The sequence below is a fragment of the Ursus arctos genome, unplaced genomic scaffold (assembly GCF_023065955.2).
Source record: "Ursus arctos isolate Adak ecotype North America unplaced genomic scaffold, UrsArc2.0 scaffold_9, whole genome shotgun sequence".
Taxonomy (NCBI): Eukaryota; Metazoa; Chordata; class Mammalia; order Carnivora; family Ursidae; genus Ursus; species Ursus arctos.
The window spans coordinates 22876528-22903921 of NW_026623111.1; the positions used below are offsets into that span (position 1 = coordinate 22876528).

Below are 27394 nucleotides of genomic sequence, written 5' to 3' on the forward strand. Positions count from 1 at the left end.
AGTGCCTTGACAGTTTGTGTATTTAATTTTTAGAGTCAGTGTCATAAGATAAATACTTTGATTTTTCAATTAATCTTTAAGTGATGGAAATGCTGCAGTAAGAAAAAAGACTAATTAATTAACTTACGTTTTCTTTATTTCACACACCATTGGGTGCAATAGATTCTTGCTTAGTGAAATATTTCCCCTCATCTGAGGAGGGCCAAATTTTCATTTTCTTGTTTCTCTACGTGATTTGGTTTGTGATTTCATAATTAGTGAGATACTTTCAATAGTTACTTATTGTGATTAAGAAACACTTTTAACATTAAAAAAAGTATATTACTCTTAAATTTGTACATATTACATGTGTGGGGGTATGTGGTATATATGTATCTAAACATAATGTGCATTATTAATGAGATGCCAATTTATTAAATTGCCAACATGTTGTTAGCTTTCAAAATTTATTTTATAATTATATGAACTATTTGAATATATTCTTAAAGACTTAAAATGTATCTTAGTTTGAAATGTCTCTATATCCATTATTGATAATTTGTATTTTGTCTTTTAGTGTTGGCAAAGAATTGTGAATTTAGAAGCAAAATAACTTTTTGAAGCACATGACTACAATACAACTACTCACATTTAACTTGATCTACATTTTCATACAAATTTTTGCATTTTTATGCTTTCAATAAACTTACATTTTATTTCTAAATTATTTTAAATTAGTATCATTTAAGCATAAATTATGTGAACATTTTTATTATGATAACATAATTATTGTTTTTCTGAGAAAGGGCAAGCAAAATAATCCATGTGGAATAAATACAAAAAATTATATATTATGTGTATATTTTATCTTATTACTCACTTAAACTTGCCATATATAAAATATTTAGAAATGTTCAATAATAATTAAAGCCAGTTTTCTTTCATAAAATCTACAGCCTTATACATATTTTAAAATTTTATCACTATAAAGTTATATTTATTAAGTAGAAAAGCAGAATGGATATTATTTAATAATTTGTTATCTTGATTTAGAACTTGATAATATTTATATGTACATTGTTTGAAACTTTATTTGTGCCCTTGCCCCTGGCTTGGAGACATGAGGGACACTTATGGGAACATATCTTTTTATTTAACCAGCAGGGCCTGTTACTTTATTTTTTTTCTCTATCTCTCTTTTCCCCTGAATCTCTGGGTAATAATGATAAACTACCAGTGCCCTCTGTGGCAAACATGCAAATGCTGGAACGTTTTTCAAAAGTTTGAATTCTTCAGGGAATCCTGCATGTCTCCCCACTGCCAGTTCCTTCTTCAAGATCTGGTTTATTGTTTTCCAAACAGCCCTTCTGCCTTAGCTACAAGCTTCATCTTTGTACATGCATTTGTGTCTTGCTCCTAGAATCTCTTGGGCAGGTAGACAATACTCCTGGGTTTGGTATTGAGAAAATGGCTCCAGGTGAGCTAAATTCTGCATCAGTAGCCCTTGATTCACACAACATTCACACATCCTTGGTAGATCTCAAATGGAGACAGTATAGTCTGCTACACCCAGGTAAGCTGAATGTTCAACTTGATATTTCTCCCCAGTTCTTAGGTTGGCACAAGGGCAATTCATTTAATGGACTGTCTTGCATTCTTTAAAGCAGCATATTGAATAATGGCTACCCACTTCCAAACAAAAATGGGGCAAAGAAATAGTAGAATGTTACTATTGAACCTCTCTTCCCCTGTTTATTTCTCTCTATACATGGTGAGGGTGAGCACTGAATTAGTGACTGGTGATAGTGGAGTCCCTTCTTACTTGGCAATTCTTAGAAAAAGGCATCTGTCCCTGATATTGGCAGTTCTATGTAGGCTTATTTCAGAGGGAGAATTTTCACGTATGTTTTTCATTACTAGTCACAATTAATGTAAAACCTCCATTCTATCTCCTGTTTTAATGGTGAGCTAGAGTGTGAGATTACTTATCATACAAATGATCTTAAAGGAAAATATAACCAGTCAGCTTATTCCTTCACAAACAATGTCAAAAATTTAACAAACAAATGTATATATATTTTGCCAAGCTGGGGGCCACTTGTGAAAAAGAAAGTGTAGAGTAAAATCTTTAAAACATGAATATTAGAAATGGGGAATACAAAACACTAAATGGCAAACCACAGCTCAAAAAATGTGATAGAACCTAAAAGAGTCACCAGGGGACGACTTGGTTTCTGAAAGGATCTTCCACTTTAAGAAAAAATCATTTTATTTTCCACTCAGAAAGCAATTTCCTATTTTTAAAACTGCATGTCTAGCTTTGACATTAAACTAATATGTATTGATTCCTATCTCTCTGGTTGTACTAGAGAATATTGATTCATATGTTAAAAAAATTATCGACACCCTTATCACAGTGTTTCTGAAATTAATATTTTAACATTTTCAAGAAAGCACTAATCTATTCTATCAGCAGATTAATATTCTGACCTCAAAATTCACATTTGCAGAAAAAGGGTAGAGATTCTCTCTCAAGAATATTATAGAATTTTGTCTACTCCTTAACGTTTCCTCTTTCTGGGCAACCATCTGTCTTTTGTGTTCATATTACTGAGAATCTTCAGTGCTACGTGGAAAAATTGATAGATATTTGACATGCATGCTCAGAAAAGTAAAATATTTTTCTGTGTGATATAAGGAAAACAAAGCATTCTTCATATGATGGGCCTGGTTCTAGCCATCTATTATTAACTTACTTATTCTTATATTTATAAGTTTATACTTGGAAAACAGGTACAGAGACACTAGGAGATTTTATATAAGTAACAGCTAACAAGTGCTGGAGGTAAATTCTGAATCCAGGGAATTAGCTTCAGAGTCTCCTTTTTACTCATAACAAATAGTGTGTGTTATACTGAACAAATGTGGTGGTATTAAATAAATGCTTTCGTCACGGTGATGGTGGTGATGGTTTGTAGGTTTCATTGTTTTTTTTTTTAATTAAGATGAGAATTATTTTAAAGAATTTATTTGGCTATGATTTAGTGAAATTATGAAGGAGGAGGAAGAGGAGAAGGAACAAGAGGAGAAGAAGAAAAAGGAAGGGAATAGGAAAATGAAGGAGGATCATGAGGAGGAAGAAGGGGAGGAGACATTACTCCCTGTCAACTAGAGCTAAACCAATGTTTGTTTATAGCTCACATCTTATATCAAGATTCAAAACTTATTTTTCATGCCCTATGTGATTAATAAACTGATAATTTCATACACTACAAAAACATACAGAGACCAGTTTAATGAATGAGTCTCAGAATTAGAGACCCTTAGAATCTCATGAAACCATTGTATTTGTCCCCATGATTGCTGATTCCATTAATCTTGTACTTATCCTTTTTGGCCTTTTCACATGATGATGAAAAAGAGTTCATAAAACATAAAACATCTAGCTCTGATTAACTCAATTTTGGCAGTGGACATCTTGCAGTAACAGTTTTCAGATATTTTGGGTTAATTACAGTTTTGCTGATGAAGACAAACTCACTTCAATCCTGATGGATTAGCTAGCATTGAGCGGAAGAAAATTCTGTTCTCTATACCAATCTAACCACAAACAGTCACATTGCATGCAGTGTGGTGGTTTTGGTGTGCACAGGGATAATAATAGGAATAGTTCAGTAAAATTTATAAGCTGACAAAAAGAAGAATGTGAAATAATTTGGTGAAGTCATTTTTAAGAGTCGAAGTGCTATGCCTCAAAACAACAACAACAACGTACATTGTGATATATGAAAACACATATAGAATGCTCGCTTGGGCAGCACATACACTAAAATTGAAACAATACAGAGAAGATTAGCATGACTAGCATGGCCCCTGAACAAGGATGACACACAAATTTGTGAAGTGTTCCATATTTTTTAAAATAAGATGAAATCAGAGAGGGAACACATACCATAGGAGACAAGGCTTAACTACAGGAAAGGAACTGAGGGTTGCTGGAAGAGGGGTTGGTGGGGAATGGGGTAACCGGGTAATGGGCATTAAAGAGCGCACTTGATGTAATCAGCACTGGGTGTTACATGCAACTGGTGAATCACTAATGATACACTCTATGTTAATTAACTAAATTTAAATTAAAAAAATATATAGGTAGATATAGATATATGTTGTGCTACTGTTTTTGCGTTATCACTTTTCCTATGCGGGTCCAACATGAAGAATCTGGAACCAAACTTGACCTTCTGAAGTCTTCTTCTCAAAGAAACACGTGATTGTTAGTCCATGCCTTTTCGTTGGTGGAATGAACTAGATTATTGCATAAACTGTTCTTGAGTTGAATTTCATTCTGTAGTACCATCTCTTAATCTGGCACAGAATCCTTTCCACTTTCCTTACCATCGTATATTGTGCATCTGTCAAAAACTTCCTCTTCTGCCAGGCTATGAGATCCTTAAGATTAGGGACAATGTCTAGTTATTTTTATAACCTTAATGTGTAGGATTCAATACTGCACAGAGTGGGTACTTATTAACTATGTGTTTAATCTATTTGAATACCATTTGCTTTCAAAATATCCTAAAAAGCAAATGTTAAAATATGGTTTGCAAATATACTTTACTAAAACAATATCCAAATATTATTAATTTAATTTAATTATATTTTATTTTATTTATTCATTCATTCAAAATATATTTGTTAAGAACGTACTAAGTGTCAGATACTGTGCTTGGCTTCAGAGACACATTGGTAAATAAGATATCCACAGTTGGTGGACTCAAAGAGCTTATCGTTTGTTAAAAAGGCATACAAGAATTTAAATGACATAGATAATGACCACCAAGTGTGATGTTTGTAATGATAAGAAAAGTATATTGAGCTACTGAACAATAATTAGAGGGATGAGCATTAAACACTTATGGTGGTGTGGTTTCTGCCCAAGAATGCCCCTCCCACCCACCTTTGCGTACATCTGTCTTTGGAGGCAATCCTTCAATTTTGGAAGAATTGCATTAGAAAAAGCTGTTTTCATACAATATAAACAGCTTGTTGTTATAGTAGATACCATCAGAGATAGAAATTTGATCCAGACTGAGACAACCAGAATTTTCTGCAAGTATTGGAACTAGGAAGAATAAGGATTGTATAAATAATGCTTCTGAAATGAGTTTGGCAATGCTAAGCACCCAATACATGAAGATAAAAATAAGACTAAATGCATTGCCAGGCATAATTTAGACTCAAGAGAAAAAATAGTTTCCAAAAAATTTTAAAGGCAATATACATAGGATTGCCTGGCTACAGATTCTTACATATATTACATCTCAACAGGAAATTGAAATTGTAAATGACCTAGAACACTTAAGTTGACCGAGTTTTGGGTTTTTTTTTTAAGATTTTATTTATTTATTTATTTATTTATTTATTTATTTATTTAAGCAAAGGGAGGAGCAGAGAAGGAGAAAGAGGGAGGGAAAAGGATCTTAAGTAGACTCCACACTGAGCACAGAGCCTGACTCGGGACTTCATTTCTTCACCCTGAGATCATGACCTAAACTGAAACCAAGAGTTGGATGTTTAACTGACTGAGCCACCCAGGTGCCCCCACTTGACAAAGCTTTAAAAATATCTCTTAAAAAACTGGCTTGAAGTTTTTGAGTTGAAATTTCTATACAACAATCTAATTCTGGGTTATTCAGTCCCTTGGAGATGACCAACCCATAGTCAGTACTTAATAATAGTTGTCGAATTGAATCGAATCCAATTCCCAATATTGCTGACAAATTGTTGATAAGTTTTCCTAAATTTCAAAAAATATATAAGATGCAAAGTTAAAACTTTTTTTTTTTTTAAGATTTTATTTATTTCTTTGACAGAGAAAGACAACCAGTGAGAGAGGGAACACAAGCAGGGGGAGCGGGAGAGGAAGAAGCAGGCTCCCAGCTGAGGAGCCCGATGTGGGACTCGATCCCAGAACGCCGGGATCACGCCCTGAGCCGAAGGCAGACACTTAACCGCTGTGCCACCCAGGCACCCCTAGTTAAAACTTTTTTGACATGGAAAATGTAAAGTGCCCAGTTTCTCATATAATTAGCATCTTTAACATTAAGAATTTTTAAAAAGTGACTCAAAATAGTGAAAAAAATTCCTCATTATGGTAGTGGTGGTGTAAATTATCACATTTATGGCAAGTAATTTGGCAAAAGCCTTAGCATTTTATAACATTCACATCAAAAATTTTATTTCTAGTTACTTATTTTACAGGCATAATTGTGGATATACTTAAGATAGAACTATAACGTTGTTCATTGCAATAGAGTTTGCAATAGAAAAATTTCTAAACAACCTAATAGTCTAAGAATAGGTAATTGATTGAATAAATTTTCATAGACTGTTACCATATAATACTATGCAGTCATTAAACATTATGTTGTGGAATAATATTTAATGGCTTGGAAAATGGTCATGAGGTAATGTTAACTCAAAAAGCAGATCACAAAATTGTGTGTAAAGAATAATGTCATTTAATTACCATATATATGCATATATATATGAAATACCTGAAGTGATTTTCCTTTCTTTATTCTCTTTTACTGCTTTTAATTTTTTTTCTTCAATGTCTACACTTTACTAGTTATGATGGCTGTAATATGGTAGGTAGCAGGCAGTCTCCTAATCACGATGCCTTAACATGGTAAAGATTCAGTTCTCACACGAATTGCACTGTTTGTTCAAGGGACTCTCTGAGACAATGTTCCTCCAGGGAGCCAGGGTGCTTTGGTTTTGTGGCTTCTTAATGTCAGCACATGTTCTCTATGACCACAAAGGTAAAGGAAGAGACCCTGGAAGCTTACAGTCAGGCTCTTGCCTGTGTCACCAGACAAATAACTTCCATTCATGATCCACAGGCAAAAATCCGTCACATGGTCCCACCAACTACAAGGGGTCACCCTTTGGACCCAGTAATAAAAGGAAGCATGGGTGAACTCTAGTAATTGAGAAGAAATAGGCGTCAATTACTATTTACATGTTTTTAACAAATTCAGAAGTTATATTTGAATCAAAAAGAAAAATGAAACATAAACGTACCAGTTCAAGTGATGGTAAAAATATTAACCGTTCTGAAGTGACGAAAAAGTATATTTTTTAATTCTGTATTGCAATGTTTTTAGTATCTACAGGCATATTGAAACATGAAAAGACCTGTTTAGCATCTTATAGGTGTGGAAAAGACCTAAAAATGACAAGAGATTAAATAGTTTAAAACAAGCAGTTTTGAAATAATTTTGACCTCTAGGTACAAATTATGTCCTAGATTAAAGTAAGGATTTGCATTTGGGGGGGGGACTCATCAAAAGAACAAATGAAAAAAAAATGTATGAATGAATGAATGAATGAACAGATTAAAGAGTAAATCAATATGATCTTGGAGTGAATGTCAGTTATTAAAGTGAGATGTTAAGAAATAGAAATTAAAATATACTCCTTTCACTCAAAGGGGATGGTAAGGGTGAACCCTGAAAAATATGGTAAACATGCAGGATGATAATTCTAGTTATAATCTTAAAGCAATAGTTTTGAGCATTTTTAAAATAGCATAATAACTACTAAATAGTAGTATTATTTTGTATAGAATAAGAAAGTAAAAATGGCTATTTAATTTTTCAAATCAATTCCTGTTCAGCCCCACCTCATTTGTAGCTGTTTGTCTAAAAGTAGTAACAATTAGGGGGGAGCTGGGTGGCTCAGTCGGTTAAGCATCTGACTTTTGATGTCATGGGTCTTCACAGTGTTAACTTCAGGTACTCCATGAAAGCTACTCCCCACACCATTTTCTGAGGAAAACCTAAGAATCCCTGTGTACTGGGGAGCAGCTCCTTGATTTAAGTCTACCTGAAGTTCCAGGAATTAGGACCTTCTGGAAGGGCGTTACTATCCCATTTGTTTCTTGCTACTTTATGTGATGTAGTGTGTTTTGCAACACGCTTCTTTACATTTTGGGGGATTAGCGTGCCCCAAAGTATTTTACAGACAGTGATTCTCAATTGTCGTGTGTATCAGAATCAACTAGGGAGTTCATAGAGACCCAGATTATTGGGCCCACACCATAGAGGTTCTGATTCAGAAGGACTCGTGTGGATCCTGATGTTTGTATTGTCTGCCAGTTTCCCAGACGATGCTAACGTGGGTGGGAACACAATTGGAGGGGCGCTGATACAACATATGACACATAGAAAAGTTTAAGTTTTGTTATGGAACTATTCTGTGGGATAACACTCAATTGCATTTTTCATTCTGGATACCACATTTGCTGCAATTTCCTCAGCCAGTGTATGCACGTCAAACATCCATCTCATGTCTTTTGTAGATATTTTTAGAATTTAAAATGGATCCATCAGTCTTTACTACATCCTCATGATCAAGTGAGAATATGCAATTTACCCTTTTAACCTAAGAATTTATATATATTAGTGTTTGTGTATGTATGTGTGTATATTATACATAATATTGTATGTATAGGTGTGTTTATCAAAAATATCAAATTTAAAATTAGTACACTTCATTTAAGTTGTAAGCTCTAAACAGATGTGACTTAAGGATGCGCCTTAAGCCCTGATCAGTTCTCAACATCTTATTCTGGCTCTGGATAATCTGCTGATTCTATGCTTTTTTGATAGCCACACAATTTCATATAGAATAGCTGCTTCAAGGGGGGTGGGGGAATGGGGTAGGCTGGTGACGGGTATTAAGGAGGGATCCTCACTTCTAATCTTAGCAAAGCCTTAGCAAAGTTTTTAATTTCAAGAAAAAGAAAGCTCATAAGCATCAAAGCAGAAATTTGAGTTAATTTCAAAGGAACAAACCTCAGACTTAACTACACATTAAATGTATATCTTAACCCCCCCCCAAAAAAGAATAGCTACTTCAGAGAATATATGGCCTCTTTATCCTTCTTGCCTCATTCCCTCCTTATTCTTATCAAGTATCTTTTCTTAAAGATTTTATTTAATTATTTTAGAGAAAGAGAGAGAGATGGAGAACACGGAGAGAGAGTGAGAAAAAGAGAAGCAGACTTCCGCTGAGCAGAGAGCCCAGCATGGGCCTTGATCCCAGGGCCCTGAGATCATGACCTGAGCTGAAGGCAGACGTTTAACTGAGCCACACAGATGCCCCCATTTTTTTAAAAATTTAATCGCGGAGAGGGGTGCCTGGGTAGCTCAGTCAGTTAAGCATCTGACTCTTGATCTCAGCTCAGGTCTTCATCTCAGGGTCTTGAGTTCAAGCCCTGCTTTGGGCTCCATGCTGGGTGTGCAGCCTACTTATAAAAAAAAACCAAAAATTGATTGCAGAGAAGTCTCTCTCTTTCTGTAATTGCTGCTCCACTTTCATTTTCCAAAGATGTTTTGTTCTGATAGTTCTCATTACTCCTCTTTTTCTCTAAGTTATTGACAGGGCTAAAATTTTCCATTTCAGTTCATTCTTCAAAGTGCCAGCCGCAAAGTGTTGCTGCATCTATTTATTTACCTTTCCCAGTCTTAATTAAAATATAAGGTGTTGGTATTTGTAGTTCTGGACCAATGGGAGTGGTTTATACCCCTGAAATTTTCCTGGAAATAATTTTTCCAGATTTATCCTAATTGAAAAAAATCTTCCCTCCTAGTCACAAATAATTGATTCTGATACTTTTTGTTCTAAGACGAGCAACCATCTCCCATGCTCTCCCCTCCTGTGATTAATTATAAGTCAATTAACACAACACATGGCACATACTAGACACTATTCTCGTTTGTTGACTAATTCTTCTAGTTATTAGTTTCAGCAAAAGCCTTATACAGAGATAAAATAAAAAACAAAATACAAACACAACAAAAACCTAACCAGCGAAGAGCATAACTTAGGATTTCACTTTGGCGTATGCCTTACATAAAAGAAAGAAAAAGATATCCGTGCATGAAATATAAGCTCTTTGAAAAGAATCTTATTGTGTTTTCTCCAGCCTCTTTCAATTTTTATAGTTAATAAAATATTATCTTTTTAATAGTTTTGTTCAAAATATCTTTTTGCTGATGAATATCATACAAGAAACAAGCAATTACATTTTCCTTTGTTCCTTTGTAATGTTAAACTACTTTTTTGGTTACTTCATGGACAAATAAACAAGCACTGTATCTTCTTTTTAAGAAAAGCAACTTTCAAAAGAAAATGCTAGTGACACCTGGGTGGCTCAGTCGGTTAAGCATCTGCCTTCAGCTCTGCTCGTGATCTCAGGGTCCTGGGATGGAGTTCTGCGTCTGGCTCCCTGCTCAGCAGGGAGTCTGCTTCTCCCACCTTCCCTCACCCAGCTTGTGCTCATTCTCTCTTGCTCTCACTCTCTCTCACATAAATAAATTAAATCTTCAAAAAAATGCTCATCTGACAAATATCTGAAGCTAATAATAGCTTCAATCTCTGTGGGGCTGGATTGGTTACTATGTTGGTTAGGGAAGAAAAGACTTCTAAAACATTATGTTAAATAAAGTGCAGTGTCTTCTTCACCATGTGGCATCAGAATTGGACTTTTCTAGGAATAAAAAATGCAAAGCAAATACAAATAATGGGCTTAAAATTAATAGCAAACCAAGATGTCCATGGACATGAAATCTCCGGACATAAAATTTCTTAATGATTAAATTTCTAAAGTCTGGAGTTATAATTATAAACAAGCTCTACTTCATGGTTTTTATGTCATTAGAATAATTATTGTTTAACCACTGCCCTCTTTCTAAAGTCGAAAATAAATGGTTTCAAGCAAAACTTATCATTCAATTTGTAGTTAATTGATATAATTAAGAGTATATTTTGTCATTTTTATCTTCTAAGCTGGTGATAATGTGAAAAATGTGTAGCTACTTTACATTATCTTTTTTAAAAATATTTGTTGTGCTAGTTAATAGACTGAAGAAAGCGTTTCCCCTAGTTTTCAAAATTCGCAGAATTTCTTTACAGTTTTTCATATATGTTAGGGAGGCTTTCATATACATTTTGATTTTTTCAATTGTGGTATTCTTCAGAGATTTACGGTAGATTTAGATCTGACTATTATTTCTCTCAATTAATAATGTTTGTTGAAGACATATACCTACTGTTTGTTTTCTGCAACTCTTAACATATTAGTTTCATAATGTTATGACTATTCTATATTCACGTGGCTCAACTTTTGAGGTTAATTTTAGGAATTGAACTAAAGCAGTGATTCTGTAATAGATTGACTTGCTCCCTAGGGTAAATTTGGCAATGTCTACAGACACTGTTGGTTGTTACAACTTGGGGAGGTGGGGTTCTATTGACATCTATGCATAGAGGCCAGGAACGACATCTTATAATGAACAGGACAGTTTCCCATAATAAAGAAGTAGCTATCGCAAAATGTCCATAGTGCTGAGGCTGATAAGTCTGATCAAAAGTGAGATACTTATGATCTCATAAGCTTATAGCAAAATTCGAAATTATATTTGAAATTATTCTTCCTGTATATTATTATGTTAGCATCAACTTATGGTGACTTTATCAGTCATTTCTGTTTACTTTGTCCTCTCTTAATTTTCCTGAATATTATATACGTGTAATTCCTTTATACCTTGGCCAAGAGGGTAAATTGAGGAATGAAAATAATATTTTACTTTTTTCTTTTGGAATGGGTCTTCTTCTTTTTGTGGATAGGTAACACATAATTATACAGTCTACTACCACCATTTTTATTTATTTTTTTGTTTTCTCTTCTATGTGATTATATAATGTTTAAGTAAGATTTTAAAATTTTATAGAATAGATGCTTTATTTAAAACTATAAGAAACCTCAAGTTGCTACTCATTTCTTTTCTTAAAATCCAATTTATAAACTAGGTTGTAATTGCTTGGGGAAAAAGTTAAGGTTAGTCATAATTCAGACGCAAAAAAAAGTGATTCACTTTCCAATCATTTTTTTGAGTGCGCTGGAAAAAAAAGGAAAGATGAGCTGAAAATTCAAATTAACACAAATATAAATTAACAGGGCAAAAAAATGTGCCCTATTTTCATCTCTTTCATGAAGAAAGAGAAAGAGCAGCCAAACATTCTATTCTGAAATAAATTTTGAGGAGAAAACACATCCATGATTTGAAGTCAGTTCTTGGGGCTTGGGCAGTGTATTATAGGACCGTGTAGCTACATGATTTTTTTTTCAAAATGAGGCTTAACATTATTGGGACAAAACTGATATTGTGTTATTATATGACTCTGAATTTTCTCTTTACCTGTTTTCATGATTAAAGGGATTTAACTATGACCTTTCTTCTATGAAAATGAGCAATGTTTAGCTTGGGAGAAAATGAAGGGTTTTTTAAAAAATATTTTACTTATTTATTTGAGAGAGAGAGAGAGAGCAGAGAGGGAGTGAGAGGGAGAAGCAGAAAAATGAAGGTTTTGAAGAACAGAATCTTTGCAGCTTAGTTTTCTGTCTTTATAGTAAAAATAAATAAATACACACACACACACACACACACACACACACACACACACACATACATGCCTTTGAATACTTTATATGTGTCTGCCTATGTTACCTGCTTAAATGACCCCAACAAACACCTACCCATGAGGCCTCAGTAGCTGTCCCACAAGGACAAAGTTGTTTGGTTTTTTTTAAACATTTTATTTATTTATTTGACAGAGATAGAGACAGCCAGTGAGAGAGGGAACACAGTCAGGGGGAGTGGGACAGGAAGAAGCAGGCTCATAGCTGAGGAGCCTGATGTGGGGCCCGATCCCATAACGCCAGGATCACGCCCTGAGCCGAAGGCAGACGCTTAACCGCTGTGCCACCCAGGCGCCCCAAGGACGAAGTTTTTAACCCACGTGAGGCCAGGCTTCCTTATTTGAGATTTTGATTTTGAGACATAGAAGAACCAAATAATATAATGTTAATATTTATGAATAAGCCATGTATCTTACCATGTATATAGAAAGTTGAGAAGACGGGGCCCAAAGAAATAGGGCTGAAGAAGTTACAAGGAGGCACACAGAAATAAGATGGGAAAAAAATCCATGACATGTTCCAGGGCTCTTGTGGCTCTCTGAAGCCAGATACATCTACCTGCTTTATTTTCCATGAAATCCATTAAATCGCTATAAAAATGTCACTTCCAGAGTGTAAGCCAGATGATGTTATTATATGTTACTTTCTAACAAAGGGGTTCTAATACAGTTTATAATATTGATAATGTTAAATGAATACTAATTACACCACACACACTTCTACTATGTTTACATGATGTCTTTATTTATTGCTTCCCAAACCTATGCCACAGGGAAGTTTTTCCAGTTTTATAGATGAGTTAACTACTTGTATTAAACCGATCATTAAGAAAAGCAAAGATATACCTCTGAAGACTGATGTTTTATACAGAGCTAACTTTTTGGCATAGTCCAGAGATAGATCAATGTTCATAGTTGGAACATTCAAAAGTTATTCAAGAGGTTTTCATGAAATGTAAAAGTCATGAGAACTTTATCAGCAGTTTTTTAATATGATGTAAATCACCACTTTATAGTATTATGTATTTAAATTTGTCTGGGTCTAATTAAAGTGAATTTACATACACACAGACTTATTTCTTTAGCTCCTGCTCTATACTCACACATCCATCCCCACCACTTAAATCAGTGTTCGTTATTTATATAATGTATAAATAAATAATTATTATACATCATATTGTGTAGCTGCAGCCCAGAAGACTCTAAAACCAAGAGTGGGTGATGGTCTGGCGAGGCCAAACAGATGACCTGGAGAGAGTGATTGAAACATAGGTTTATTAGGGGAACTTACACACAGGAGTCTGGGAGCAGCTGACCGGACAAGGCATCTGCTGCTGGGAGTTAACGCAGCAAAGTTTTGTAGGGTAACGACTAGCCCAGCAACTCTCTGTGGCCCTTCCGCCCCTTTCTCGGCTTGCGTTCAGAGATCAAGGCATTCCATCTGGACATTCTCTGGTACCAAGGAGACACTGACCTTGAACACTGAGCAACACGTTTCTCTCCTGTTCAACGGGAATATAGAGGGAGGATGGGATCCCTACATTCTTAAGATAGTGATTAACAGGGACATTCAGGTGTGCTTGTACAAACTGGCCATCCAGCACTGACTGTAGACATACATACTTACATATACGTATACGTGTATATGTTAATATGTATTTATATATTATATGCATTTAATATATGATATATGTGTATGTATATACATTAACATATATATATATATATAGACACACACACACACACACACATATGTGTATATAAACTGGGGGCTTAGGAGAGATTTCAAATATAAAATGAAGGGACTTGCTCTCAAAGAAGCAGAGCCTTTTTTTCCTTTCCTGAATTTTTTTTTTTTTTACAAACACCCTTTCACAATGAAAGCACATGGAATAATTTCACAGTATCTTCTGCTTCTCAAAAAAATGCAAAATAATCCTTCATTTATGTTTCAGTGTGCATTTGAAAGAGCAAAGAAATTTTTTTTTTGAAAATGGATTCAAATGGATGCTATTGCATATCTTCAATACAAGTTTTTAAAATAAATATTAACGCTATAATAACCTAGCAGCTGAGGGTACACAAAAGATTCAGAATTCAGGCAGGCCACCAAATCTTCATCACATATGTACTGAGTGTCCACTCTGAGACGGGGCTGTTCCTGGGCTGGAGGTGTGCAGAAGAAAGGCAGGGACCTGAACTTTTTTGACTCTTCTGGTCAAAAAAATAGTTGAAAGAATAGATATTAGAAATTAAGTTGCAGGGGCGCCTGGGTGGCACAGCGGTTAAGCGTCTGCCTTCGGCTCAGGGCGTGATCCCGGCGTTACGGGATCAAGTCCCACATCAGGCTCTTCCGCTATGAGCCTGCTTCTTCCTCTCCCACTCCCCCTGCTTGTGTTCCCTCTCTCGCTGGCTGTCTCTTTCTGTCGAATGAATAAATAGAATCTTTGAAAAAAAAAAAAAAAAAGAAATTAAGTTGCAAAGCCTGGCTACAATGAATCAGCAGATCCAGGTGTGAGAGTGGAATCCAGGAATCAAATTGTCGGAAGCAGCCCCCTGACTCACAATGGATGGCAGTGGAAACTCTTTGAATCACGGGCTATTCTGAAGCTCACAAGCAGAGCCGAGTGGAAATAGCTGACCCAAATGATAGGTAGGCTATAAGACACACTGGCCTGTATTAAGCTGTCTAAATCAGGAATGATTATTTTGAGTCGTAGATCTTTTTCTTTTACTTGCTGTTGATGGTTAATTTAATGTGTAGCCTTGGCTAAGCTATTGTTCTTTGGTCAAATTTTGGCTAGCCCCATTTCTTTGTTTAAACACCAGTATGGATGTTGTTCTAAAGTTTTTTTGTTTTTTTAGATGTAATTAACATTTCAATCAGTAGACTTTGAGAAAACCAAATACCCCCCCCCCCCCCGATTATATGTGGGCTTCCAAGTGAAGACTTTAAGAACAAAGGCTAAGGTTTCCTGAAGAAGAAAGACTTTTCTTCAACATTTCAACATAGGAATTCTGTCTGAGTTTCCGGACTTCTGCTCTGGAGAATTCTCAGGATGGTAGCATTAACAATTGCCTACATTTCCAGCCTGTCAGCCTACCCTATGTATTCCAGACTCATGAGCCGCACAACTACCACTCCAATACTTTAAAATAAATTTCTCTTTCTCTCTCTCAAGAGAAAGAGTTCTGTTTTTCCTATAGGTTCTATTTCTCCTATGAGTTCTGTTTCTCTGGAGAACCCTGACTAACACAATTGTATACTCTGTTGTATCTGTACATTGTATCAGTGCCCACTGTCCATCTTCTGTTCCCCTCTGCCCTCAAGCAAGGTGAGATGTCATGATGCTGCATTTCTGTGTGCCTTTGGCAATGGACCTTTCACTATTCTCCCCCTCCCCCTGGGTCTTGATTGAGCTGATTCTCTTGCACACAATTTTATGCCTATAAAACTGCAACCTCAGTTGCTTTTAAAATAGTTGTTTGATAACTTGCAGAAGCATTTTTTAAGAGTTGAGTCAACTTGTGTTGTATAGGTTTCTATTTCTATCCCCCGTGGCAACCCTCCAGCAACCGCTGCTATCACTTTTATACCAAAAACTTTTGCAAGTCACAAGAGCTCAACTAAAGTTCCTTCAGCTCAACAATTTAAAAAAGATAAAACCATTTGATCTAAAAAAAAATACAGAGCATTTAAGCTTACTAAAAAAGTTGAGGAGCACACTGATACTACCCTTTGCTACTGTTAAAAGTCCTTGTTTGTCAATGTGACAGTGGCATAAGATTGGCAGGATTGAGAGAGTTGAAAATAGTCTTTAATCTGTACTATCTATATATCTATTCTACAATGGAAATACTGTTTCAGCAGGTCCTTTTCTCAGTAATTTTTTCCTACTGCTTAGATTTCAAAATAAGTAGAAAAATGCTAAAAGCATTCACATGTTACACATACCGATATTCACGTAGCATGTCCCTTGATGCTTGAGCAGTATGCTAAACAATTTGCATAATAAGGGCATAGAAACTGGTTCCATGATGTGGTTTATTTTCTCAATTCAAGATGGTTACTCCTGGATTAAAGTCTGTAATTCTAAAAAGGTATAATTTTACATGAGTAGCCTTACTTCATTCCTCATTGCCAGTTAGGAAACAGAAAGAGAAAATGTACTGCTGGCTTGACAGTTGCCAGCAATTATTAAGCTTTTGTTCTGAGAAATAATTATGTTTACTGGGAAAAGAAAAAGATTTATAATTAAAAAGTACTCCAAATTTTACCCTTAATATTATTTCAAAAATTATACAAAATAAAGTTTATAATATTTTATCATAGATTTATTTCACAATTAGATAATCAAAATTCCCTTTCTCTTCTCACTGTGCCACAATATATCCAACAGATACATTGACCTTCTCACCATTCAGTGATTATTACACCTCTAGTTTTTCTTTTCCTAGAATGACTTTAGTCTTCTCTTTAACTATATATATATATATATATATGTATATATTCAGTTAAAGTGAGTTTTCTAATGTGCAGGCAGATTTCACACACCTACATAAAATATATTCTGTCATCTTTGGTGTTGGAATAGAATATACATCTATTTTAAGATCTCCAATTTTAGATGAGGCTTCTGTTTAAAGGATCTCCTTCCTTTGAACTATGGGCTCCTTGAGGGAAGGGGACAGATCTCACTCCGCATTATTTATGTATGAAATAATATATGCCCATCTTACTAATACCACCCCAAAATGTTGAGTTTTTTTTATGGAAAAAATACAGAGTTGAGTATCAGTGATAAGAGTATTAAACAAGAGAGTCTACACATGCTACCTTTTTATAGCTTAAAATTTTGTGTATTTTCTTTCCTTTTCTTTCTTTTTCTTCTAATGATAGTTTAACTGATATTTCTTATACAAACATGTATATTTAGCTTCCTCACAAAAATTCCAAAGTACTTTTTGTTATCTTGAGATTATATATATATATATATATACACACACACATATATATATATATACGTATATATATATATACGTATATATATATATAAAATCAGTTCAGAATTTTATACAATCAACAGAATAAGTGATTAATCTGAGTTTACTACAATATCACCAATGAAGCTTTAAAAAAATATTTTTTTCCTGAGCCCTACTTTTGGAAAGTTTGATTCATTTGAAATTCACATCAAAGAAAGCTTCACATGTCAAAAGAAACTACCACTGTGAATTAAAAAGTAACAACACTTTTAAAAAGAAGACAGAAAATGGGATGAGATGCCATAATGGGTCAGGTGGTAGCATTAAGCAATTCATTTACTTATACATGTATTGAATGCATACTCTGCACCAAGCACTGGTCTAGGTTTTTGGGATATATCAGTAAACAAAATCATCTCTGCCTTGAAGAAAGTTATACCCTGCTATGGAGAAATAGATAAATAATTAAAATAACAAAGATGATGATCTCTAATGGTTAGAAAGTGAAAAGACAATTATCATATGGTTTCACTCATTTATGGAACATAAGAAGTAGGAAGATCGGTAGGAGAAGAAAGGGAAGAAGGAAGGGGGATAAACAGAAGGGGGAATGAATGATGAGAAACTATGGACTCTGGAAAACAAACTGAGGGCTTCAGAGAGGAGGGGGTGGGGGATTGGGATAGGCCAGTGATGGGTAGTAAGGAGGGCACGTATTGCATGGTGCCCTGGGTGTTATACGCAAGTAATGAATCATGGAACTTTACATCAAAAACTAGGGATGTACTGTATGGTGACTAACATAACAATAAAAATTATTATAAATAAAAAAATAATTTAAATAAATAAGAAAGAAAGTGAAAAGAAGGGGTGAAAAACAATTTATCTTGATGAGCATGGAGAAACGTATAGAATTGTTGAATCATTATATTGTACACTTGAAACTATTATAACACTATGTTAATTTAAAAAAAAGGTCTACAAATCAGAAGTGCTATTCTGGGAAGGGGATTTCGTGTATAAATAGGATGCAACAGGTTGACATTACTGCTACCAATATTTGAATAGGGGCTTTTGTAGGTGAGGGTGTTATTCAAGTGGATAGCTGGTAAAAGTGAATTCCAAACACAGCAATATTTAACGTAGAGCTGTAAATCAAGGATATACCTGGTATGATACAGAGCCAGATTGGTGGTGTAGCTGGAGTGGAATGATTGGAGCGAATGGGGAGAGAGGTAAGGGTTGGAGTTACAGGGTGGGGAACAGATTACATTGGGCTTGTGGACCATGGTGGCAAGTTTGTTTTCACTCAGTGAAATGGGGAGCACTTGTAGGTTTTTAACCACCATATTTCCATAACCTACCTTAAGAGTTTAAAGGATGACTTGACTTTTGTGTTCAGAATTGAATGCATGTGGCAGGAATAGAGGCAGAGGGACTTGTTAAGAAGCTATAACAAAAGACACGTAAGTATTGATGATGGCTTAAATCAGCATGGTAGATAAGGAGAAATGCAATTATTTTGAAGATGGAGTCAGAATGATTTACTCATGTTTTAAATGTGGGCATGAGAGAAAGGAAAGCCAAGAATGATTTCAAGGACTCTAGCCTCGTAAATTGAATGAATGGAGCTCCTATCCCCTGGAACGTATAAATGTCACCTTATGTGGGAAAAGGTTTTTGCAGATACCATTAAGTTAAAGATCCTGATGTGGGGAAATTATTCTGGATTTTCTGGATAGGCCCCAATGGAATTACATGTATTCTTAAAAGAAGGAGGTGGGGTGGGGGGGCGGATTTTACACACAAACACACAGAGAAAGGATGTGAAGATGGAGTAGAGAGAAATTTGAAGATGCTGACCTTGAAAACTGTGATGATACAGTTACAAGCCAAGGAAAGATGGCATTCACTAGAGGCTGGAAGAAGCAAGAAACAGATTCTCTCCTAGAGCCTCAAGAAACAGATTCTATCCTAGAGCCTCTGTCAATACCTAGTAATTCGTTACAGCAAATATAGAAAAAATAATACATATAATAATAGATCATACTCCAAATTGGCATTAAAAATTGCAACTCTCGTAGGAATATATAGGGGTTCACATTGTTCTATATTTGACATCATCAACATGTGACATCATCAGCATATTTTGTTAATGTTTGCCAATCTGACATGAAAAGTTCCAACTACTTTTGTTCTAATTATATATTTTATTTTTTTATTTTTAGATTGATTTCTGATTTGAAAGAAAGAGATAGAGTGCAGTAGGGAGGGGCAGAGGGAGATGGAGAGAGAAACTGCAAGCAAACTCCATGCTGAGCACGGAGCATGGCATGGGGCCCCACCTCAAGACTTGGAAATCACAACTCAAGCCGACACCAAGAGTCTGCCAACCAATAGACCGTGCACCCCTAATGATATATTTTAATTACTACTTAAGTTGGACATTATTGACCATTTGTATTTTCTCTTATGACAAGCTTTTTCAATGTTTTCCCATTTGTATTTTGTTATTTATTTGTAAGAATCAAGGTCTTCTGCCTGCTGTATGAGGCAACTATTTCCTCCAAAATTAGGTTGTATACAAGACCGAGGTTTTAGTTTAGTAAATTTCTTTATCTTTTCCTTCACAGCTTTTAATTTATTCTTTTATTTGAGATGGGCTGCCTCCAAAATATAAACATAGTTTTCTATATTTATTTTTTACAATTTCAGGTGTATTTACTTATTTATTTTAAGGTCAGTTTTGTTTAATCTTAGAAAGTTATTTTTGAAAATTATATGAGCTATGGACATGACTTTTTTTTTTTTTAACCTCAGGAAGATTGTGTGTGTCTGTGTGTGTGTGTGTGTGTGTGTGTGTGTGTTTGTGTTTAAAGATGATTACTGGATAGTATGTTCTTTCTGTACTGATTTAAAATACCACATTTATTTTGTGATATTTAGATTTTCACTTTTACTTCATTGGTCTGTAGACCTAACTTACCACCAAAATTACAGTACTTAATTTTATAGAGATGTGTGATACACTTTTATATATGGTAGAACAAGTCCCCGCTTCCTGGTTCAAAAGAACCTGGTTCAAAATTGTATTTGAGTACTTAATCTTATTTGAGTACTTTTTGCTCTTCCATACCAGTTTTACTCTTGAATATGTACTCATTCATGCAAATACTAGAATTTTATAAGAAGCTCAAGAGGTCTAGAGAAAGTCATTTTGGGGATATGACTGATGCAACGCTTTAATTATAATCTGGGTAACCAAAAGAAAACCTTTTTATTTGCTTATCATACCTAAATTAAAATACTTAATATATATTTTAAGTATATATTCTAATAAAATTCTAAATATAATTCTAATATATTCTAAATAAAATTCTAATTTGGTTAATATTGCAAAAAAGTAGGAAAATGCATTTTCTTAAAAAGTGTTCATATTTTGTAAAAAATAAGCATAGCATTAATTTTTATCATGATTTTATAGATTTCACTGACTCTATTATAAATTTTAATCACTGATCCCATTTTACAGACAGCTGCAAAAAGACAAAAATCCTGCCTACAAAACAATCTTTTGTCATATTGACACAATCTTTTTTATCACATCATATTTTATTTTCTAAAAGAGTTATTTTCAACTTAATTAGATACAGAGTTATCCTATATAACTCTTGCATATGCCTTAAGAAAAGTGATATAAGCAAACTAAGTTGGTTAAGGTCTTCCAATAACTCTTTTAGTTTCAAAATACAAATTTCTGAATTTTTTTTTTAGCTCATGGCTTTTGTGTTCATATTTTTAAACACAAAGTCATGCTGAATGCCATCAAGACCACCATGATACAACTTTTTTTTTTTTTTTCAATAGAGAGGGTGTACATGCAGGGGAGGTATAGAGGGAGAGAGAATCTTAAGCAGGTTCCACGCTCAGCCTGGAGCCCCACAGGGAGCTGATCTCACAACCTTAAGATCATGATCAAAGCCAAAATCAAGTTGGATGCTTAACTGACTGAGCCACACAGAAGAAGGTGTACTGCCATGACACAGCATTTCCTGAAAGAATCCATAAATGAGCTGAAGCTATTGGCTCTGTGTCCTTAAGCTAGTTTTACCTTTATATGGGTCTCACCTTATTTTGACTCCAACTTTGACATACTGTCAAATATGTCCGATTCATCATTTTCCCACAACCACTGATTCCAATGTGTCAAAAGACAGCTCTGCTATTATCTGTGTGATTTTTTTTTCAAAACCATTAGAATTTAATTTGAATATTTGGATGCAGATGGTTTTGACATTAATATATCCACAGACACAACTTGACTGCTACCAGGCCAAATTAATCACATAATGCCTTAAATTATAAGATGTTATATTCCAATTTCAAATATATTAAAATATAAAAAACATACGTCTTAGGACTAGTAAAATGCAGAATTTATTTTGTGTGGTTGGAATGTATCCTAAACTCTAAGATATCACACTGACAATGGACTTTCCTCAAAAACGTTTCATAGAAAATATTACAGAGATTGAAATTATTTATAACCATCCAATGTGACATCAAAGAGATTCAGGGATAGAAACAATGAGATGGAAAAAGAAGGAATACATAGTAGAAAAACTAAGTCATCAAGGAGGCAGGAAAATTTAGCATTTTCTTGTTGCAGAAATTTGAATCCGTGACATGTACAGCAAACTTAAGAATTCCTCAAACAGGGAAAAAAACAAATCCATGAATTGGGAATTGACCATCAGTGAGTTTTTTTGGTCCTGTTTCTTTTCTTTCTGGAAATGAGCTGCTGCTTTTTATACTGCAGACTGCCTTCCTCAACACAGGGTGAGGGAAGAGGACTTAGCCACTGATATTTTTGGGCTCCTTTCATTCATTTGCAAGATATTTGCTGCATTTGCTTTACCACTTAAATAAACTTTAAAAGTTTCTCTGTGGCTTGATGTTAAGGGATTTGAACTACATCATTTTCCTAACTTTAGCCATATACCCTGGTTCTACAATATATTAATCTTACTTTAGGAACAGCAAATACTGTGGTTAAATACGTTAAAAAACTTTGCATCTTAAATTTCTCTCTTGGAGACTTAAAGAGTATGTTAAATACACAGAGAAATCCCACAGTGAAAAGGAAAACTTTTTAAGATTATTCAATTCTCAAACAAAAAGACATTTCTGCAAGGGAAGGCTGATTTCTTCACACAACAATGAAGAAATTTCCCTTAATTCTGGTCTAGTTCTTGCTTCTCTAGCAAAAACAGAGTATTCTTTTCTAATTTATGCTGTACTCAGAAAAAAAAATAGAATAACTGAGATAGAATTCTTTAAGTGAAGGAGAAAAGTCAATTGTCTGGTTTGCTCATACAAGTACCACTATCTTGTCTCTAAAGGTTAGAAACAAGTAATATCTATCTAAGAGGATATTACATAATAGTAGCTGGAAATTCATGACTTTGTAAAGAAAAAATAACTTTGCTGAGAATAACTCAACTTACACAGTTAAATAGAAGAGCATAGAACAGTGTGATTTACTGCACGTGTTCCAGGTCTCTCTGGCTCATGACTAAGAAGTGACTCTTTTCTTTTTAAACACAAGTTATATTGGCACAGCTCTCGGCTGATTTAATTGTTAGTAGTTATCTGCCCTTCTTCCTCTTTTAGAAGTACCCAAACAGTTCTTTCTGTGAAGCCACCAGTGATCCTCCGCCAACACGGTTCTCACCAATGATACTGACCAAGATGTCCTGCACGTTCCCCCAGTGTGACTAAAGTTTAGATAGGATTCTTCCTGAATTTAGGTCTTTACATCTTTTTAGTTAGACCATTTGCTTTGGAAACATAATTATAAATTCCTTCCGTGACCTCTTTGAGCAATCTTTGCAAAGACCTCTTTCCAGGTTTACAACCCAGGAATTCTCTCTCAAGGCTCTAGGATCCATCTCTTAGAAATGTAAACACCAAGGGAGATAATACACCTATCTTTCAGTTTCTTTGGGCAAGTAGGAGCCTAACTTAGTGTGCACTTGTGAATAAACAACCTCCCATCACAATAACAAAAGAAAATTTACTTTTTTGAGTGATGTCAACTAGCGAACAAGATGGCCTGCGTTCCCTCCCTCTAGCACTTAGCGATCCGCCCAGTCTACTTCCACTGCATGGATTCAGACTGAGTTCTGATCTCTCTCTCTCATTGCAATACTCTGCTTAACTGTGTCCAGTACAATTTTTGCTGTAACAGGACTATCTTCAGCTTCTCCAAAGTACTTACAGTATTTTTATGCCAGAACTTCCGTGAAAGGATAACTACCTCCCAACTACTTCCTAACTCAGTCAACCTGGCCTTGAAGATGGTCTGCTTGGGCATAGTCCCTCTCAAAACAGGATTTCTCCAGTTTCTGGCATTCACTCATTTAGCTATAGGAGTTGGAATAAAGTGTTAAGGGAACTTAACAGGGAAGAGATACCATGTGGTCTGTGCTATTTTTTTTTCCCTTTCCTTTGAAACTTCCCACCTCCATCCGAAAATAAAGATGTAAGTGGGACAAGAAGGTGTATTGCCAGATGAGTAGTATAAATCAAGCTCAACTTTGCAAGCAAAAGTATTCTATATCATTTATTTCTGCAAGGTGAAGTAAATAACCCATAAAGTGAGTTTGGGTTGCTGTTTAGAAATAGTTATTAGAAAAAAAAAAAAAAAGAAATAGTTATTAGAGTTCCTGTGTCTGCACATCCAGCCTCAGGAATCAGATGTTTTCTATTTTAAGGTCAAATATGAAGATCTAAAAACATTCATTTTTGTTAAAACCATGAGCTGACTGGACTAGAATTGGGGTTTGACCTATGACTGCCTTTCCTTAAGCTAACTTCTTGCAGCCTGAAGTTCAATTCAAATCCGGAACAAACACAAGGTTTCTTAGAAAAACAGCCTCTTACATTAGCAATACATAACATCCTGTTCTGTACAGCTTAATTTACAATCTTTATTCACAATATGATTTTTATTTTTATGACTAGTACTTACTGTATCTGTGAGGCTTGCGAATTATAAATGGGCTTTTAAAAGTGTTTTGCCTATTACCAAAATTGCAAATAACAATAACAAAAATTGGTTTGAAAATCAAGGTGGCACAAGTACTATCATCTACTGTGACATCGGCCTATTAATGAAACCACTTTTTAAAATGCCAAAACATATTTGAATTTGCTCTTGATTCCAGATATTCTGACCTTTACTTTAGAGCTATTTTTCCCTATATTGCGTGAGCATTTATTCTAAAAGCTAAAGACTTTTTTGCACAATACTGTATATACTTGCAAATAAATCTATTTCAAATAAATCTAATTTACCCCAACAGAATACTTTAAATCATTTAATATTTGTTATAACTAGTAACTTGGCATATACATATAATATATACAATGCATCTAATACATGCATATATTTATAAGCAACCTTTTTGTGTATGCATTTTTTCTGTGTAACATATATTTGCTGTTTCTAATATGTCATAACATATCCATTAAAATAGAATTCAGTTCTTTAATTCACTTTTTTATTATTCAAAATCAATTCTGCATTTATGAACTATGATATAAAGTTTCTTTCTTACAAATGAGCTTCATTCATAACGCACTTAACTGCTCTCGATCTTAATAGAATCCACGTTCTATTGCTTTTCCGGGTATGACAGTGATGGGTACTAAAGAAGTTACTGAAGAAGCAATATTACAATTTGAGTTTAAAAGGAAAAACACACTTTAGTGTAATGTTACACAAGATAATTGGATATTCAGGTACAAGGATATTTATCCAACCTTAATTATTTTTCTCTTACTCCAATTTTACCTTTTGAAATGGCTGAATTTAACTTTACAAGCACCACAAAAACCAGATACTCTCATATAATTTTGAAAAAAAAAAAAAGACAACAACAGAAAAGAGAGTTGCAGTCAATGCTTGAACCCCATTAACTCTTTCATTAATTATTATTTTACCTTTGTCCCAGCCATACCTTTGTACATCAGTGTGTTTTAAGCCTTGAGCTCTTATAGATAGTAAGAGCAATTTTTGCTATGACCTATCCCAATCCATAGCTTCAATAAAGCCAATAAACTTTTTAGCCAATAATCTTCAGGGTTGGTACAGACATGAGTAGAAGAAGGGAATTAAATTGTTTGCTCTTTCCAACTGGAAAGAGTCCTAGATTAAGCAGTCAAAAAATTTTTTGTTTGGTTCTCTTTTTGATTATGTTTTTACACCATGTATATGAGACAGTCCAGTATTTAATCAAAGCACTAAGGAGAATGAGAAAGCCACGAGTAGGATTAATTTTGCTCATGGATTTCTCCTATAGAATTGTGTGTCCTTTGGAAATCACTTCTACTCACTTAACACTATTAAATTCAACTACAGGTCCCTGTTAAGCATGGTATAGGCAGTATCCTCCCAACATTCTTTTCTTACTTTTCCATTTTATAGTTAAGAAAACTAAAGCCAAGGAAGGAAATCTCAGAATTTTTGAATCTAAAAAAAACCAGGATTTACAACTTTGCTCTAGAAGAGCTCTCTATGCATCAGTATACACTTATTGAGGGGATACTACACATAAGGAAATGGGATTTTAACTCAGAAACATTGAAATTCATTGATCTGTCTTAGTTAAATGAGAATAATAATACCAAAATTTCTAATCTCAAAACTTTGTAGAGAAGACTAACATTCTTACTTTTATGTATTTAAGTATAATGCTATTGCAATATGATATTTTAATGATAATTACGATGATAATAATGTGCAACCTACACCAACCCAAAAAATATTAACTAATTAATGGCCTGCCCAAATGCATAGAATGAGACCAATATAAACTTTTGAATGCTGATGTGTTCTGTGTACAGAATTAGATTATATAAAGTAATATAATTATTAACTCTTTCAGACTCCTAGAAGTCCAGAACTACGATCTAGAATCACAGATACTTAGGGGGAAAAAAGTTTCTAAATAGCAGTGTTGTCTGTCTCAGAATCTGTGCATTTTAGACATTAAGCGAGTTCTTAGGACTTGCTCAAGGAAGGTTATTCTATCCTTCACAAAACTGTAACAATTTTATTAGTTTTTTTCCCCATTAAAAGCAGATTGTACATGGAAAAAGAATGAGGTTTGAAAAATTGTTAGATTTGCATTACTAGTACTAATATCAAATAGGAGTAGACAACTGGGGAGCAAGTTTTTCAAAGAACACAAGTACTCCAATAATCTGAGAGCATTTAACCTAAATTCAAGTAGATTTATATACTTTAATATCTTAATGTAAAAATGTGCACATTCACATTTTAAAATAAATTATAGCCATGATGGTGGATTTATACAATGGAATTAATTTTAATATGTCCCCTTTATGTTTAAGATGGCTAGCAATATGAAATATATTTTCATCAAAGCTCTGACTTTTAAGGATTTCTTAAATTATCTCACATAAAATTGTTGATCCCTTAAGAAAGCTGAATTCATTAAAAAGGAGCTTATGAAGAAGAACAAATTGATTTTGGTCAATTAGACATTTTCAAGTATGGACATTATTATTCTTTAATATTCAAATTTATAAAATAGCCCTGAGGGAAAAATAAGTCAATTTATACACTTAGGATAGAATTTAACAGCATAAACTATTGAAGTAGATATGAAGTTTAAAATAAACCACATTTAATCTAAATTAAAAGGACCAGAAAATAATAAGGGACACTATCTATACTAATGGAATTAATATGCATTTTTGCAGAGAAGTTTGCACTTTGTATTAATTTCACCAATTCTTTTACTGAACTTCGTCTTATTCTTTTTTTTAAAAAAAAAAAGATTCATTAATT

The 27394-nt window shown here is 34.3% G+C and overlaps 1 pseudogene; it reads left to right on the forward strand.

Moving 5' to 3' along the window:
- Positions 1-3781: 3781 nt before the first annotated feature.
- Positions 3782-3897, forward strand: LOC113262564 (U6 spliceosomal RNA; annotated as a pseudogene).
- The last annotated feature ends 23497 nt before the right edge of the window (positions 3898-27394 follow it).